At 34.6% G+C, this 19,145-nt stretch overlaps 1 long non-coding RNA gene across 4 annotated transcripts in view; it reads right to left on the bottom strand.

Moving 5' to 3' along the window:
- LOC103163458 overlaps window positions 1-19,145 on the bottom strand; it is a 54,472-nt gene that overhangs the window by 18,034 nt on the left and 17,293 nt on the right. For all 4 annotated transcript variants that reach the window (XR_003484819.2, XR_003484818.2, XR_004769908.1 and 1 more), the window contains exon 3: window positions 10,173-10,275. This is a non-coding gene — a long non-coding RNA (uncharacterized LOC103163458). The remainder of the gene's footprint in view (window positions 1-10,172; window positions 10,276-19,145) is intronic.

Genomic DNA, 19,145 nt, shown 5'->3' with positions numbered 1-19,145 from the left:
TTGGTACCATAAACAGTGAAGGGGTGCTCTCATGTCTATAATCAAATGAGAATATGCTTCATTAAAATTATTCTCACAGCTGAGCTTCCCTCTTTGCAGATGGCCCAGCACACCACACATCAGTATAAAAATGACTCCAGCTTTTCCTTAGGCTACATCATATGTTTCATATGTTATTTTGTCAGTAATATCTAAAAATGTGTTTCTAATTGGTGTCATGTACCCCAATGTCTCTGTTAGATAATTTACTACCATTGCTGCATCCATCCTAAGGACTCTCAGTAACCAGGAATTAACTAAAGTTAAAACAAAGGTAAAATAATAGTCTTAGTTGTTGAATGAAGAGAGATTCAAAGCTAAAGGATGTATCATTTATTAAAGTTCATTCTCAATTTTGCTTCATAATTCAATATTTAAGCTCAAGGAAGAAACAAATAGTAAATACTATCACAGATTTGTATGGGAGCAAGACAACACTATGTACTACATAAGTAGACAGAATGGTTTGGTCTTTTTCTGAGATCTGAGACAGACAAGAAAGAGTCCAGTCATATCAACATAGGAGTCTCACTATCAACTGATAAATCAGAACCAATTATTAAAAGAAGCTTCCATTGTATTTAAACAACCATTGATTCTCTCAAACTAGGTAACAGCCCTTCAGAGAAATAGATTCCCATGTAGAATGCAAAAGCCAGCCAGGTGGTTGTGGCACAAGCCTTTAATTCCAGTTCTCCACAGGCAGGTGGAGCTCTATGAGTTCAAGGTCAGCCTGGTCTACCAAGGGAGTTCAAGGACAGTCTTCAAAACATACAAAGACACCCTGACTTGAAAACACAAACAAACAAAAAGAATATAAAAGTCCTTCAGGAAACTGGTTTCAATAACTCCTCTGAGAATTTATAAAAATATTTAAATGTGGGTGATAAGCCAAGGATATGCAGTTATAAATAAACTATACTACTTTTCTTCTTTTGTACAGTCCAGAGAATTTTTGTGAAAGCCAAACTCACTTGTCTTATAGCCATTTACATGCGGACACCTTTCCCTATTTATTTGCTGTCTCATTGACTCATCAACTCTAAGGAGCATCTACTAGATTCAGTGAGTGACAGAAGTCATGTGAGAACCAAGAGTTGTGGTACTTTAAAAACAGTTTTATTTCTTCTATACTGATATTTGTACACAACCTAAACTGACAACAAAAACAGTCATTTCCAATCATCCCGTGGGTATTATAACAGGATATTCCCAAATATTAAGATTATATTTGTAAAAGAACATTTAGGATAAGAAACTCAATCTCATTTTTTTAATCTAGTACTGTGCTATCTGTGTGAAACTATGAGGAAAAAAAGGACATAATTACTAGAAAAGAGGAAACATTAACACATTTGTCACTTGTTAAATACTAATAATACATCAGAAAGCATAATATTTTAAAAACCATTATAAATATGCCAGGCAGTAGTGGCATACTACTTTAATCCCAGCACTTAGGACATAGAGGCAGACAGATCTCTGAGACTGAGGTAAGCCTGATCTGTAGAACAAGTTCCAGGACAACCAGGGATGTTGTAATTTCAGAAAGGGTGCATGTGGGAGAGAAAGACACCATGGGCCAGTGTTCAGGCAGAGGGATTTTTTATTAGGGGAAGGGATCATAAAAAGGGGAAAGATAGTGGAGAAGAATAGCCTCCAGAGACAGGAGCAGCAGGGGATGGGAGAAAGAAAAGAGGAGAGAGAGAAGAAAGGGGTGAAGAGAGAGAGAGAGAAGGAGAGAGAAGGGGAACAGACAGAGGGAGAGAAAGAACATAGTAAATATGCACAAATGGTGCTCCCAAGGACAGGCTAGTACACATGCCTGAATACTAACAAGGAATACACAGAGAAATCCTATCCAAAGACAAAGAAACAAAAATTATATGTGTCTGCAAAGTGATATATTAAAAAGTGCCAGAAGATAATGCAAAAAAAGTAAACTGGATTATTAATTCCTACTCTACAACAACAAAAAAATGAAGGATGAGAAGACTCCAAGTGAATTAAGAATTTAAATGTGAAACTAACTCATGAAATTAAAACATTAAAAAAAAACATTCCTTATGTGAGTCAGGAAGAAATTAGAAATTCCAAAATAGGACAATAGAATTTCTGAGATAAAATTTTATGACACTTTAGTTTGCATCAATACTATTAACATCTCTGCATCAGTACATACCTTGTAGGCAAAACCAGGTCATAAAATATGGCACATACTTGAAACAAATATTTTCAACACATATTATTGACAAAGTAGTTTACAGTATATGAAAGAGAAAGAGCTGTAACCAAATACAGAAGTACATCCTAATAATGAATAGTTCAGGAAAGCATCTTATGAAGTGAAAATATATATTAGATATATGGACCAATGTTCAAGATAAATTATCATAAATATTAAGTCAATACTCAAATGATACTACATCCAATACATAATGAGCTGTAAAAATTAAGCAGACAAGATATAGACTACTATAGAACTAGAATGTCAAATATTACAAAGTCAATGTCAAATTAGGTAAAAATATAGTTGGGTAAACTCTGACATTGTCATGTAACTTATTATCTCCATTCTTTCACAGACTATCTGATGGCTTCAATTTCCTCTCTTTTCTGTGGGTAATTTCATTTATTGTGTGGCTCTGTTGCTTTTACCTAGAGGTAAAGTGAATTTTGGATCCTAAAGGCTACACTTATTCTTGTGATTTCTGTCAATAATAAACTCAAAATTCTGGTTGCATTGAATCTTGTCATCCCTCTCTGTTCCAAAATTATTATTACATGTTCTTTCCTATTCTTCATGAATACAAAAGGTGTCATGGAAAAACCCAAATCACTCCAACCCCCAAACACAAAGTATACAATCATTTTTCTACCTTCCAGTCCCAATAACATTCAAAGTCAATCCAACCATATGGATTATCTCAAGGTAGACCATCAGAGGAGCTTCTCATTGGAGTTCAGCCCAATCTGAACTATAATATTTGTGTTTCACACAAATATTTGTGTTTCAATAATACAAATTAAAACACACAAGTGATCTATAATATTATAAATCAGAGTGAGTGCTGTTTTGAAACAGCATATTTTAGTGCATTACAATTATAGCTAAATGAGGGAAGAAATGTTACACAACTATAGTATCACATAGTAAAGTTAGCCTAGGATAATCTAGGTTTATATCTGTGCTAAACAAACCTTTTCCTTTAAAAAGTATTATAATGTAGAATTTAAGTATATGATTTTTATAATCAACAATTCCCATTTTAATCATGTGTTCTAAGTAAGTAATTGGACATAAAAAGAATAATGGAAACCCTGTTTATTACAATAAGCATTCAAAATTATAATAGACCATAAATAGATTTAAAATATATGTTGTTTCACATAATAGAATATCACATATAATTTTTAATACCAATATATGTGACTTTAATAAAATACTATTGAATAAACTTATTTGAGATTTGAAAATATCTTATTGAAATATACATTTTGAGAAAATATATGTTTTTTTAGGAGTGGGCTTGAGAACAATTCCTTTTGGACTATCATAAAATTGGCATTGTACAATAGGAGTAAGTAGATTTGTGATGAAAGACTTGGTGGCAGATGTAAAATTATATCCAAGAAGTTCTGAGGAGCTAATCTGTATTTTATCCTATAGAGTCAAATAGTTATAAGATGTCATGTAATTTAGACCAGGTCTGGAAGCATGTCTTCTGCTGAGATAATGCTTGCTATACAATATTACCATATAAAATCATCCACTGACCATGCTTTTACTAGCCTGGACAATTTATCTTTCAAGTAAGACAGATTGACTACACACTGTTGTATCCATCAGTCTTTTCTCAACTACTGTCACATCAACTCTAAATTTTCAGCACTCAGAAGAAACCCAAGAAGAAAAGATCTGTCTTAGATTTTAAGTAAATTTGGAAAATGAGTTATGATAATTGAACATTTAAGTAAGGACATTAGAATCTAGCACAGCTCCAAATCAGAAGGAAAGGATGTAGCTTATTTTTGTCTATAACCCTCAGGAAAAACAAGGGGTAGGATCTTACTCATTTTAAAGATGCTTTTGTTGGCTATTTTTCTTTTGGATTCATGATAATATATGAATACTATTTATTCATTTTATTGCTACTGTATATATTAGGATGCTAGTAAAGATCTCAGCTATGCTAAAATCCTGAAATTTGATTATCTAGTTGTGGCTAAAATGTGTCAAAAATAAAACAAAATCGCCAGCTTCTGGTTTCAGATCAAATGTATAAAGATTCTCAACTTCATCTCTCCTCTCCTTATGATAGGGAATAAATGTGAAACAGTATTAAAAAAAACAATTTCTATTCACAAATAACTAAAGTCAAAAGGCAGACTATTTTCCTGAATCTAGATAAGTACACACACCCAAAGAGATACAACTTCTGACATTTGTTCAACTTGAGGAGCAGCCACTAAATCCATGAGCTGGTAAGATTCCAGCATGAACACCACAGTGAGTGTGGAATGCTGGGTACTGTAGAATTTATTGGGGTTGTCATTGCAAGGCCATTCTGTTGTAGAAAATTAGTTAAAGCTGTGTTGCATTTGTTTATGCTGTGTAATATTTGTTTAATGATACAAAGATATGTTGCATTCTTTATGTTGCATTTGTTTAACTGTGAAGCAGTGCTACTTTGCCTGTCTAAAATACCTTATTGGTCTAATAAGGAGCTGAATGGCAAACTGCAAGGCAGGAGAAAGGATAGGTGGGGCTGGCATGCAGAGAAACTAAATAGAAGAGAATAAATGGAGGAGCAAGAAAAGGAGAAGGAGAGGAGGACATCAGGGGCCAGCTACACAATCAGCAATGAAGTAAGAAGGAAAGAAAGGTATATAGCATACAGAAAGATGAAAGCCCAGAGACAAAAGGGAGACAGGATAATTTAAGAAAATTTGGACAAGAAACAAGCCAAGCTAAGGCCGGGCATTCATAAGTAAGAATAAGACTATGTGTGACTTATTTTCGAGCTGAGTGGCTGGCCGCCAAAGAGAAAAAGAGCTAAACAAGTAAAACAAAAGCAACCACTACACCATCTACATCTACATACACAACTATTTTATAAACCCACTGTTTTCTAACAGTAAGAACCTAACCAACTACTGAGACTCAGAAAAAAATACCTATTTAGGTTCACAACCAGACTCAATTCCCTGATGAATACCTGGAAATATGGGGAATAATTTTTCAAAATGCTATTCTGAAGCCCAGTACCAAGTAGAAAGAAATTCTACTCTTGCTCCAGCTTTCCTGCCTAAGTTAAGGAGACTAAGAACAAAAGTTCTACAGAAGGTAGTTTTTCAAGGAAATACAATAAGAAAACCTGCACAATGAATAGAGTAATTATCAAGCGGGAAAGCTGGGACAGTCACACAGGGAAAGCCAAAGCCCAGGAATACAAACAGACTTAGACTAAGACTTAAAAGGATTGACAACAGGATCCATCCTGGATTCTCTACGAATTCACCAGTAGGACCCATAGTAGTGACAATTGATTAAAGCTAGAATGCAGCAAAAACCAATCTTTCTGAGCAACAGTATAAAATGTCTCCTAACAAAGAAGGGGAGAAAAGGACTCCTTGCTACACTCATAATCACAACCATCACTAACATGCACAAATTGACCATACCAGAGATCATTTTACTGTGAGGAACTATTTCCCTGCTCCAAGGTCTTTGGGACTGAATAAAAAATTATGAGGAATGCTAAAACCTAAGGGAAAAAAAGACTATCTGAAGAAACAATGTAAACCTCATATTCATGCTGACAGGGCACAGATGTTGGATTTATAAGATAAGAAAACTAGGCAGCAGTTAAGACCAGATGTGTAATGTCAGTAGAGCCCTGAAAGTTGAAAGGAAATGTTAAACAATCAAAACACAGTAAAAAATAAAGAATGTATTGATATGGTTATTACTATACCATATAAAACTGAAGAAAGGCTAAAAACATGAATATAAATCTGCTTTCTGATGGATGACATGATCATATAAAGAAAAAGGCATCCAAAACTGTACTAACTACCAACAGAGAAATTCAGTAAAATGGCAGGATACAAAATGTACTTAGATAACATTTTTTTTATTATTGTTATTTTATTTTATTTTATCTTATTAGTTCAAATTAGAAACAAGCTTGCTTCAGATGTCAATCCCTTCTCCATCTCCTTCCCCTCCCCCAACATCCCACCTGCCCCTAGCTATCCCCCTCCACTCCCCAGGCAGGGTAAGGCCCTCAAAAGGGGCTCCCCAAAGTCTACCACATCATCCTGGGCCAGGCCTAGGTCCTTCCCCATGATAACATTTTCTTTTTGCTCTACAAACTTTAAATGTATATTTATTTAGGAAGTTGTGAGAGTAGCCACATTTTCTATGTTAAAATCAGAGATTACAGAAAGAAAATGAAAATAAATCATAAGGAATTTGATTAAAGGCAGAGACATCATTACAAATTTATATTTAAATTGATTTCTATATTGATGGACATGAATATATTAACATGCTATTTGGATATATGGTTTTCTCAAATATACACTATAAATTCATAGATATGTATGGGTAAATGTTTAGACTGCTGGTCAGCTACATGATTTATAGCTCTGCCTACTGAGTGCAGAGCTGAAGACATAAAAAAAAAACAGTGAAATTGACATTATGAAATACAAGAGGCCAGATATTCTTGGACAAAAGTATTATTGTGAACTAGAATATATAACATCCAAAGTGAGCCTGGTTCATCTTGCAAGACAAAACAATTATGAAATGTTCAAAATATGAAAATATGTCAGACTGTCATGATAGGTGAATTTAAAAATTACCTAGTAACCCAAATTGAGACAACTTAGGGCCCAAATTATGAAGATAATATTGCATTTTAACATAAAATAAATTACCCCCCATGCTAAAATGATGCAAATATCACATTGAGCAAATAAAATAATAGAGAATGAACAAATACATAATGCAAAAGAATTACAACTTGTTTATATAGTGGCTTTTTTATAGAGAAGGAATAAAAACCTGATTTGTAGTAGACAAAGCACTCTCCCTACAAGCTAATAAAGTTTAATGTTACCATTCATAAAAAAAGCTCTACCCATGAATTGTAGTTTCACAGAATTTTCCCTATTGCTTCTAGTAACAATGACCTCAGACTAATCATGAGGAAAACACACATAGTCATATCCAAGGTCATGAAAAACATCTATTCAAAGCTCCTCAAAACTGTCTAGATTATAAAATCAAAATCAGAAAACAGTGGGAGTTCTGAGAAAGAATGTGTTTGAAGCAGGCATGGGAAATGTGCTGATTAAGTGTAATAAGATAATAAGATGCCCTGGGTGGGAATTATGAAAAAGCTGGAGGTCTGAATAAACAGCAGGTTTGTAACAGAGTGAGGTATTGCTTTAATAACTTCCTTACATTACCAACAGGAGAAGAAAGTCTTCAAATGTAAAGAACTATGTAGTGTCTGTGAGAACAGTGCCTGAATGACTTTTCAAAACCAGAAGGGGTTTTCTTTTAAAATGGATTACATAGGGCTAGAAAGATGGCTCAGCAGTCAGAGTACATACTGATCTTCCTGACAACAAACCCTGTTCCCATCACCCACATTCATAGGCTCACAATGCCCTTCTCTCCAGCTCCGGGGATCCTACACACTTAACAGGGCATCTGGACTCACAAGCACCTATCGACACACAGATACACAGACAAATATTTTAAACTAAAATACAGTTTTAGAAAGTTAGATTACACATACTCAGCACTTGAAATTAGTTAAAACAGTTCCATAATTTGTAAAATAAAATCTTTGGCATAACTCTTCGTTAGAATTTATTTAACTTTTTAGTTTATTTTTCCCACATATTGCACTCCCATCATAATTGTTGAGTGGAGGTTATTTAATAAGCTTCCTGTCATCTGGAACAGTAAGTTCTATTCAGATAAGTTTTCTTTTTTAGTATTTATTATATTTAGAAAATTAATTTACACCTCTCTAAGATCAAATGTTTGAATGCAGATGCCATCCCTATACCCTTAGTGGGACTTTTTAGCTTAGCTTCCATATGAATTTTGTATTGTATTAAAAGAAAATAATCTAGTATATTAAATTTAATCAAGAAAATTTAAATAACTTTAATGATTTGATTGAACAGTCAAAACATTAAATGATTTATTATGTCATCCCATTTTTGTTCAACATCATATATATTAAAAACATATTGTGGTAGAGTTTCCAAAATTTTCATACCAAAAAAGAATATTTCCTTCTATTCTTTTGTCAGGCTGCTGGATCAGCTCAGGTACTTTAGCTAGATGGGTTTAGGCACTGTATCTACTAATTACAGAGATGATAGTAACACCCTTCACAACTGTTCAGTAAAGGCATTATGCTAGCCTGATATATTCTTCCCACACACGAGTGAAGAGTACCACTCTCACACATGTCCCCCTTCGAATAATCAACATTCTATCCGCTGAGAATGGATACTTAGCACCTCATAAGTACAAAATATCATGCAAGATATCTTCTAGGTTTCTTAATATGAAGGAAAGCATAAAGAGATGTATTACTTCACTGTTATCTTACAGGAGATAGTAAACAGAAACAGGAGAATTTTGAGATGCTTAGGAGTCCACTTATCCATGGCACAGAAAAAAAAATAGAGACCCTGTCTCAAACAATGTAGAATGCAAGGACTGATATCAGAGGTTACTCTCGCATGTGTGCATGTGTACCAAAATGCACATATCCTTTTCACCCATACACGTGTGCACATGCATACAAACATATACATAAAATAAAACAGAATAAAAGCATAATGGCCAGATTGCAAAAATAAAAATTTTACTTATATTTATTTTCTTAAGAATTTTCAATGATGTCCAACATATAGCCCTGTATATAGTCTTGCTAATTTATACTATGTGATTTTGTAGAGTACTGTTGTCAGTCCTGAGGATTATAAAAGAAAAATGTCAATCACCGCAGCAAACCCTGGATGATATTCTACATCTCATAAGGAAAAATATTCAGGCAAGATGTAATTCATTATGCAAAAACAAACAAATCATCTGTCCCATTAGTATGTAAATTTGTTCCCATCTCTAATAAATGATAAAAGTATGTGTAATATAAACTATGTAAAAATAAAACATATCAATAATGATATCATTAATTATTTATTATACCTTTATTGATGATGTGTTTGATTACCTGGCATATTTTATTAACACATATGCCAGAATTGTTAAAAAAAAATCTTGTCTGAAAAGAGTCCCAAGCTGAAAAAGTTTAAGATGCCATGATATAGAGCTGTGCCTTTGTGTAATCTCATCCCCTTATCTCGTGACACTTATGTCCTGCATGCCATGAATACCTCATCTAATGCCCTTTGAGAGCCTCTGCAGATGGGTACTATTTCTCATGCCATTAGATTTGTATACACTAAACATCACTGAACAGAAGCAAGTCAACTCAGAAAACCACAGGGAGAGACAGGAAGCTGCTAACGATAGAATCATTCTCAGAGATAGAATGGCTTGGTGTTTTACTTTCTTTTTCAAACAGAAAGGAAGGTGTTTCATTGATAGCACAAAGACTTTGGAGGAAAGAGCTGAAATGGGTCAGTAGTTGAGAGTTGTATACATTTGAGAGTGGGGATTAAGCGTCAACCATCCTAAGTTTTAATATAGTATTCTAGAAAGTAATTGACATATGACAAGTAACTTGGAACTGCAAAATGTGCATGAAATTAACTGTCAAAATGCCATCACCACTCTTTTTTTCAGTTGTTTTTTTTAATTTGAATAAGAAACAAGATTGTTTTACATGTCAATCCCAGTTCCCTCTCCCTCCCCTCCTTCTCTACTACCCCCCTCCCTAACTATCACATATCCTTTTTCCTCCCCCTGGATGATGAGGCCTTCCATAGGGTGTCATCAGAGTCTATCATGTCCTTTGGGATAGGGCCTAGGCCCACCCTCATGTGTCTTGGCTCAGGGAGTATTCCTCTGTGTGGAATGGGCTCCCAAAGTCCACACCTATGCTAGGGGTAAGTACTGAACTACTTACTACAGGAGGTCCAGTAGATTTTCAAGGTCATCTCACCACTCTTAATTTAAGTTAAATTCTCAACAATTAGATTAGTAGAAGTCAATGAAGTAGGTTCTTCTTACTGAAAATAAACAACAGTACTGTCAGTAGTGAATGAATAAGTCATCTTGGAGCAGCCATACAATCACCTTAAAGAATTAGACTGTAAAATACTCATACTAGCATGGGAACATTAATGTGTCTAATCCAGCCTTTTCCCCAGCAGATGGGCAATCGATGTATACTAATAGAAATAGTCTGTCATAGATAATGATACTTTAACTATCTCTGGCTTCCTCAAACCTTAATCTGGCATGTAAAAGTTGTGTCTGATTTAGTTGGGAGGTTTGTGATAAATTTTACTGAATGAAAATGCTTTTCCTAAGAAGATATGGCTGCCAACCTTGAATGTTTGTCCTATAGAAACAGTCATGTTGGTTATGTATTCTGTCATTAAATTCATGTATTTCAAATCAACTCAGAAAATGTACCGGGTCTTAATAGACTTTTCTATGCACACTAAACATAGCAAAAGACTATGTATAGATAACTCAAAAAGCTCCCTATCAAATCCAAAAAGATTTGTTCACCTGAAAAAACATTATTTAATAGCTCATGCTTTCCAAGATAATGTGAAATTTACTTATTAGGAAAACATTCTATGAGCATTCCTGAATTTTAGGAGATTTATAGAATTTCTTGTTAGATAAAGTTTAGACTTTCATTATAAGTTAAAGGAAAATAAGCTACAAAATTTTTTAATAGAAAAACATTTAATTTAGGACTTTTTCAGGCAGTTTATTTCTGAATAAAATTGTTGCACTGGCCACAACTATATATAGGATTAACAGGGAGAGATGAAATTACATCAAATGTGTTTTTGAAAGTGACATTATTGTGTTTTATGTAAGAATATTTCCTCTTTATGTTCTTTCTTGTGAGTATCACTTTTCTTTCTTTAAAATTACTCTTATTATCACAGTCAAAGAGTTTAAAATGGTGAGATTTAGAATCCACAGAAGAGTACATTTTATCACTACATGTAATAACATGCACTTCTGAGGTTTATCAACAGCAATTTGGGACATTTATCTAAAACATACACTATTATTCTGATCTAAACTTTGTTCTAAAAGTTAGCAATTAGAGAGAATTTGAGGTACAGAAGTATGCTTTTATTTTGGTTTTGCCTATCTGGAATTTATGATCATGCCAGTAGGAAATTTTACTAATTTAGCATTTAGAACTTGGTGTCAAAATTTAAAAGTTAATATACACTTTGTCAAGAAGTACTATGAGTGATACACAAAAGACATTGCTCATACAATAGTCCAATTTTAATTTTTTATTTTCAGTCATAGTGAGCATGCTACATGTAGTAATGGAGAAACCAGACATTTTTTTTATGAAGGCTGAGTTGTTTTTCTACCTCTGGAAAAAAAATGAATTGCTGGTACTTAACAAGAAATCAAAGAAATGTCTAGAAAAAAAAAGGTTAATGGATTCCCTTCTTTTCTTCTTTCTATTAATTAAATCTGTTCATTGACATTTTCATCCATGTATAAAAATGGTTTCTAGTCACTCTTTTTTGCATTATGCACAGTCTTTTTTGCCTTTTTTAAATTTAAATTAGAAAAAACCTTATTTTATATATCAATCCCAGTTCCCTCTCCCTCCCATTCGCCCATGCCCCACACTGAACCCAATCCCATCCCTCTTGCACTCCATTGAAAGGGTGATGCCTTCTATGGGGGATCAGAAAAGTCGGTCACATCATTTGGAGTCCCTCCCCCGTGTGTCTAGGCTGAAAGAGTATCCCTCTATGAGGAATGGGGTCCTAATGTCCATTAGGATATTACTAGATATAAATGCTGTTCCATTACCAGGGACCCATAGATTGCCCAGGCCTTCTAACTGCTGGGGCCCTGGTTCTGCCCTATGCTGTCAGTTTCCAAGCTGTCAGTCTGGGGTCCATGAGCTCCCTATCTGCTCATCTATTTCTTACCCCTGTCCCCATCCATTACACACTACAAATCCCTTTTCTATCTCCATGCCTTTTATAGAACCTGGGCATTCTATGTTTTATATAGCCTGGGCATTCTGACTTGAGCCATGCATTGACATCTATAGACAGTGAGTTTCCTGCTCTCAGTCTCTATAGGTAACTTATAGATCAGAAGGCATAGTTTCTTACTTCCTAGTAGCAGAAAGTTAGCTGCCTATCATCCGCACACTTTAAATGACTATTTTAAATATAATATTTTCTTAAGTCAATTGTTCATAATAATATGAGTCATAGCTGCCTTTCAGAGAGAAACATAATGTGATACTTTTGAGCCTGCAATAACTTACTTGATTCATAATATCTAGTTTGTAGTACATATAATAAAACTTTAGAGTAAAAGATATACTGAAAGTTTTTTTCATATTAAAAAATCAATTTTACCCAAAGGTTATGAAAAGACTCTGGGAGCATAATAGTAAAAATTCATCTCCAGAATCTTGTTTTACATTCCTGACCTGAATGCATATAGGCTTATTATGGTTCTGTTGTGTAGTTGAAATTTTTTAGTGCATTTGTACTAACTTTACTGGGGTGAACTTATCTTTTGTTTCCCCTTTCTTACACACACACACACACACACACACACACACACACACACACACACACACACACACACACAACACACACAAACACATAGAGAGAGATAAAGAGAGAGAGTGGGGGAGGGAGAGAGGGAGAGAATGAGGGAGGGAGGAAGGGAGGGAGAGAATCCACTATCAAAACAAATAATTTCATGGCTTCATAAAAATAGACTATCAAAACAAGGGAAGAAATGCCAGCTTGTGATCTCATGAGTATGTGAGCAGCCTCCAGGTACTTCTATAATGTGGTCACTGAAAATATATTTATTACATTATTTGCAATGTCTAAAATTTTAATTTTCCGCTATGAAGCATCAAAGGTCTGTCTGGGATAGTCGGAAATGTATTTCTAATTGCTTTTTCCAGGCAAAAAGATACACTAGATGACTAACAACAGAACAATTAATCATGCATCTAAGTGCAGCTTCTCTTTTGCATGCAATATTTATAAGTATTTATCCACTCCCAGCTAATGCTAGCATCAATGCCTACTTGATGAACCTAATTCTGTAATTGTCAAATGCCAAAAACTCACTGAGAGATCAAGTTCATCCTTGGTTTATGCTTTGGATTGTATTTGTGATTAAGGAGGAAGAAATAATTGAAGTTTATATTAGGAATGGGGAAATTGCTTGGCTGTAGTGTTCTTACCCTTTTATTACTGTAGTTGTATTTTCTCTTCCACTTGACTATAAAAGCAGCATAAGACAAAATGTGAAGATAATTTTCCAACTTCTCTATTTGTAAGGGGACTTTCTATGTAAGAGTTCTCTAATGTTAGACTTTTTTTTTTAAAGAAATCCGATTACTTTAATGGCTTAATGGAAACTTCCATGTCTTAGAAAATGAAACTCGGTCCTCCTTGGTTTGCAGATGTCTGGCAGCAAGCCATCTGTTATTTTTGTTAACTGGTCATTTTACCTGGGATTTGGTTTCTATTCATTAACATGGTAATATTTCTTAATTATTAGTCAATCTTTTCTTTTTGCCCTTTAAAAAATGATTTGAGGATGGATCTTATAGACGGTGCTTAAATTCAACAAGGAGTACAATGCATTTTCCTTTTTCGACTTAAATACTAAACAAATTATGGGATGTCAAGAGTGAATCTCACATTAAACTTTTCTGAATATTTATAGTATAAATTACTAACTCACATCTAGTGACTCATATATGTTTGTAACCTATTACGACTTTACTATTTAATACGCTTAATATGCAATTATTTGAATATCAGATTTAATTTTTGCCCCAAACACACCAAAGTTTATATCATACCACTACAGACGCTACAAAATGATAGGAATAATACCTTAACATATCAAAATGTGGCTACTTAAAGAAAAACAAGACACCTAAGGCAAATTCAGCAGCAGTATTAAACACTCCGTAGTTTGTTTCTGGATGGGGAGAGCATTAGAAACTTAGAAAACTACTACTATTCACATGGTAAGATAGTATCTAAGAGAAAGTGAGAAATGAATGGTGTCCAGAAGAGATTTTGGAATTTGAATGAGCAGGAAAAGCAAAGTGAAATAAGATAAAGACTACAAAGTAACTTCAGATGTGAAAATGAGTCTGAGAACTCAGCTCTACATAATGAAGAAAAGGAAAATATTATTGTTGAAAAATCTTAAATATCTATAGATATGTTTGTCATAAGATCACACTAATAAGATATTGAATTTTAGACTGCATTGTTTGTTTTTTATGTAATAGAAGTCTATTGAAAAACCATGACCCAACAGGGACTGGAGAGATCACTCTACTGAATACTTGCTGCTCTTATAGAGGACACAGATTCAGGTCCCAGAACTCACATGGCAGCTCACAACTCTCTGTAACTCTAGTTCCAATGATTCTGAAGTCTTTTTCTGGACTCTTCAGGCAGTCTTATGAATACAGTGCAATAGTCATACATCTAAAATAAAGCAATCATTGTTTTAAAATTCCAAGAGGCTCCAGACAATTTGAGAAGCTGAATCTTAAAAACACAGATCATAAATTCACTTTCAGATGTACTAATGATAATGAAGTGTTGACCTGGTTGGAAACAGGTTATGCTGTCCTCTTCAGCATACTTTCAGATCACCTCTGCACTGTGCCATTCTGGTGAACACCAGGACATGGCAAGAGCTTGAAAATGCTACTGCCTATCTTGCTTAGAAGAGTTTAGAAGAGTCAGAGGGAATGACTGAATAATAACTGATGCCATAGTGGGCATTCATCATAAAAAGTTTCTTCTGTTTTGTCTCATGCTAATTCTTTGTATGCAAGCTATTCTACACCCATTTTCAGCTGTACCAAGAAGTCTAGACAACAAGTGTGGAGGTTTGAATTGACATTAAAGGAAGTGGCTCCCACAATAGTTTTTTTCCCAGTAGAGTAGGCACCTGAAGGAGGTTACAGAGGCAGAGGACTTTGAGTAAGAGGAGCATCATGCTTCCAATATGAGGCACATTGGGCTTACATTCAGAAATATGCATTCATATGTTACAAATCATTTTTTACTCTTCACCCCTAATTATATGCATTCTCTAAGCATGAATAGTCTGGATTAGACATTCGATTCTGATTAGAAACTATATCTCAGTGCACATTGTTTAACATATATACACACACACATCATACACATAGTTTGTTTTTTTTTCTCAGTGTCAATATGCTTGATGGGTATGATTTGAGGTACATCACCTAAGATACAGTTTCCTGAATCCATTTGATAGCACTATAGTAGAAGCTGTCACCTAAGTGTATTATTGATAAAAGATTCAATTTAAGCTTTAAGAAGAACAAATGGAGGGATGGGATTGTAGTTCAATGGCACATTAAATGCCAAACATATGCAAACCCCTGAATTTGAGCCCCAATATTTTCTTTACCATGAAAAAAAAAAACGGTAAGGTCAAATTTACCCATGCAAGATTTATATATGCTGCAATTTTACAAAGCAGAACGTTCTCTAGCATAAGACTATCTGCACTGAAGAGCAAAAATGTTTGCTAAATGCCATCATAGAGTCTGTATCAAGTAGCTGATCAAAGCAGAAGCAGAGATTCACAGCTAAGCACTGAGACAAATACCTGGAATCCAGTTGTAGAAAGGGAGGAGTGATGAGCAAAGGGGTAAAGACCATGCTGGGGAAACCCACAGAAACAGCTGACCTGAGTAAGTGGGAGCTCACAGATGCCAGACTGACAGCTGGGGAACCAGCACGAGACCAAAACAGGCCACCTGAACAAGGGCAGGGGGCAGTGGTGTGCTTGGGCAGTCTATGGGGCCTCTGGCAGTGGAATCAGTATTTATCGCTAGTGCACAAATGGGCTTTGGGAGCCCATTAACTATGGGGGGATACTCCCTAGGCCTAGATACAAGGGGGAAGGCCTAGGTCCTGCCCATAATGATGTGACAGACTTTTATGATACCCTATGGGAGGCCTCACCCCCTTAGGAGTAGATTAGGGGTGGGATGGGGGGATGGTGGGAGAATGAGAGAATGGGAATTTGTATGTAAAATAAGATTGTTTTTAATTTAAATAAAAACTAATTAAAAATGCTTACAATTTTTCAGCAAAATAATCATCCTTGGTATTTGTAAGTCTGTCCTTCATTGTTGCCCATATGTACTCTTTCTGATTTGTTAATTGAAATTCAATAATTCTAGCACACTGTATACTGACAGTATTTTAACAGTAGCATCTCATACCTTTAGAATTTCTCTTTAGAAAATATTTGCAATTTTCACTTGGTTGAGCTTGCTTAGTATTAATTTATACTTTACCTCTCTAATTGGAGTATAGAAGCATTATCAGAGACCTATTATTGCTCAAATGAAACATAAAACATTTGGGATGGGGGGGAGAATAAAAATTGCCCCAAACTCTCAGAAGCAATTAAGCTCATTAGTTGCAGTTCTCCTTTAAAAGAGGGAGAATAATCTAATTGAATGACTTTTTATGCATCAATTTATTATGACAATGCTTTGCATTTTAGCACAAAGAGCATTTGAAAACTTCATTCTCTGCTTGGAGAAACTTTCAAGTATCCAGAATAGACAACATCCCTCTCAGTATGCTCTCACATTTTTAGATTTTAAGCAAGATGGTTTCTATTTGAATAATAAACAATTTTAGACATAGATTGCTACAATCTTCCATACTACAACTGAGTTGTACATCTAAAAAGAAATTATCAATATTGAAATAAAATAGCCATACATAGATTTTGAAGTATGGTGTAACACAAACTGGTCAAGGCCAATTAATCAAGAGGTTAATCCTAATAGAGATGGTCTATAAGCCTTTAAGAGCTATGAAGAGTGACCAAAGAGAACAAAACTTTATTACTTTTTGTTTGTTTAAGTTAGTGTTAGTACTACTAATAAAATTATTAATTAATTTTAGGAAAAAATACTGGTATTCATCCTGATTTCTAGTATTATAATATAATAAAAATGTCTAGTCCTTAAAATAAAATGCCTAAATAATTCAGAGTGGCATTACTATTCTTTGGAACAATGTTTCAAATTCAAATAATATGGTTTCAACAATGTTTATTCCCTTATGTTGATAGGAAAGACAAGCAATGAACTATGTTCAAATACATGAATTTGGAAAACAAGCATAACTGAATTAAAATATCAATTTATGTTTGGAGTTTCATTTACTGTAAAAAAAGTTATGAAATATTCCATAATAGTCTTTTTCCGTAAAGATAATCTTAAGTATCTAAAGGGAACATTGCAAAACATTTCTCTAGTTAATAAAGGTATTCTTAATTTTCTTAAATAAATTTCCTAGGCTTTAATAGCATTGTGAGTTGAATTACATCTTCTCCATATGAGTTTGCTGACATATTGTCCCTTGGTGTATATAAAGGTCTTTAGGACAGAATTAAGGATAAATGAGGTCATGAGGGGTGGTCCCAAGCTAGAGAAAGAAACATGATATACAAGGAGACATCACCTATCAGTCAGAGATACCCCTAATCACTTGAACCTTACCAGGATATTAATCTTGTGCTTCTAGTTCCAGAATACATTTATATTTCCACTGTTACTTAGCCTTTTGGACTTTAATCAGATGTTCTTCTATCTCTGACATACAACTATATGCATGAATGCTGCATGTTCAATTTTTCTTAGCCATATACTTTATTGTCTGGACACTAAACTTAGAAGACACCACTGTCTTCTTAAAAAAAAAAACTTTTTCTATCTATCACAGTCTCTCTCTCTCTCTCTCTCTCTCTCTCTCTCTCTCTCTCTCTCTCTCTCTGTGTGTGTGTGTGTGTGTGTGTGTGTGTGTGTGTGTGTATACACCTGTGAGTGTGTGATGCAGAGGACTTGTGTATAGTGTATGTCACTGTTAATATGACTATATAATCATAAGCATTCAGATGTTTGTGCACAGGGAGGCCAGAAGCCAATGTGGGGTACCTCCTTGAATGCTCACCTCATTTATTTTTTGAAAAAGGGTCTATCACTGAACTTGAAACTGATCAATTCAGCTAGGGTTCCTGGCCAATGAGCTTTAACAATCTGCATGACTCCGTCCCCTACCCATCTCTGAAGTAATAGATGAACACCATTCCTACAGACATGGGTAACAGGGAATCCTGCAAGCACTTTACCAACTAAGCCACCTTTTCAGCCCATGATGATATGAACATATCATCATACCTCTTCATCATAGAAATCCTAAGAAAACTTACTTTGCATGAGTAAAACGAAACAAGAGAATGAAATATAATAAAGAAATAATATCCATTCACTTCATTATTCATATGTCAATTTCCTAATTTTGGATCATTACATTAAGAACTGTGTACTAAATACTTCCTCTTCATTGATCGATGGAAGACAGCAAAAATGTTTCCCTAAAGGGCTAATGAATCGTTCCTTAAGTCATTTTGAGAAGATAATATTTTTTGAATATATTAAGGAAAATAGAACTGTCAGCTATCTTTTGCTAGGCCTGGATATTGTAAGATATGCTTGATATCAGTCTGCCAACTTTACCTACAATTAAAACACACACCTCTGGTAGTAGATCAGTATACGAATGGACTTTAGGAGTCCATTCCACATAGAGGGTGGATACACGGAGGAGGATCTAGGAGGATCTAGGTCCTACTCCCCCTAGACCCTGCTTACCAGCATATTAATCTTGTGCTTCTAGGATGCTTCCAGAATACATTTATATTTCCACTGTTACTTAGCCTTTTGAACTTTGATCAGATGTTCTCTGATCCCTCTAGGTCCTTCAGACAGACTCTGAAGATTCCCCCATAGAAGGCCTCACCCTTA

Source organism: Cricetulus griseus, chromosome 4 (genome assembly GCF_003668045.3).
Source record: "Cricetulus griseus strain 17A/GY chromosome 4, alternate assembly CriGri-PICRH-1.0, whole genome shotgun sequence".
In the NCBI taxonomy this organism is placed as follows: Eukaryota; Metazoa; Chordata; class Mammalia; order Rodentia; family Cricetidae; genus Cricetulus; species Cricetulus griseus.
This window is presented reverse-complemented; position numbering and strand designations above follow the sequence as displayed.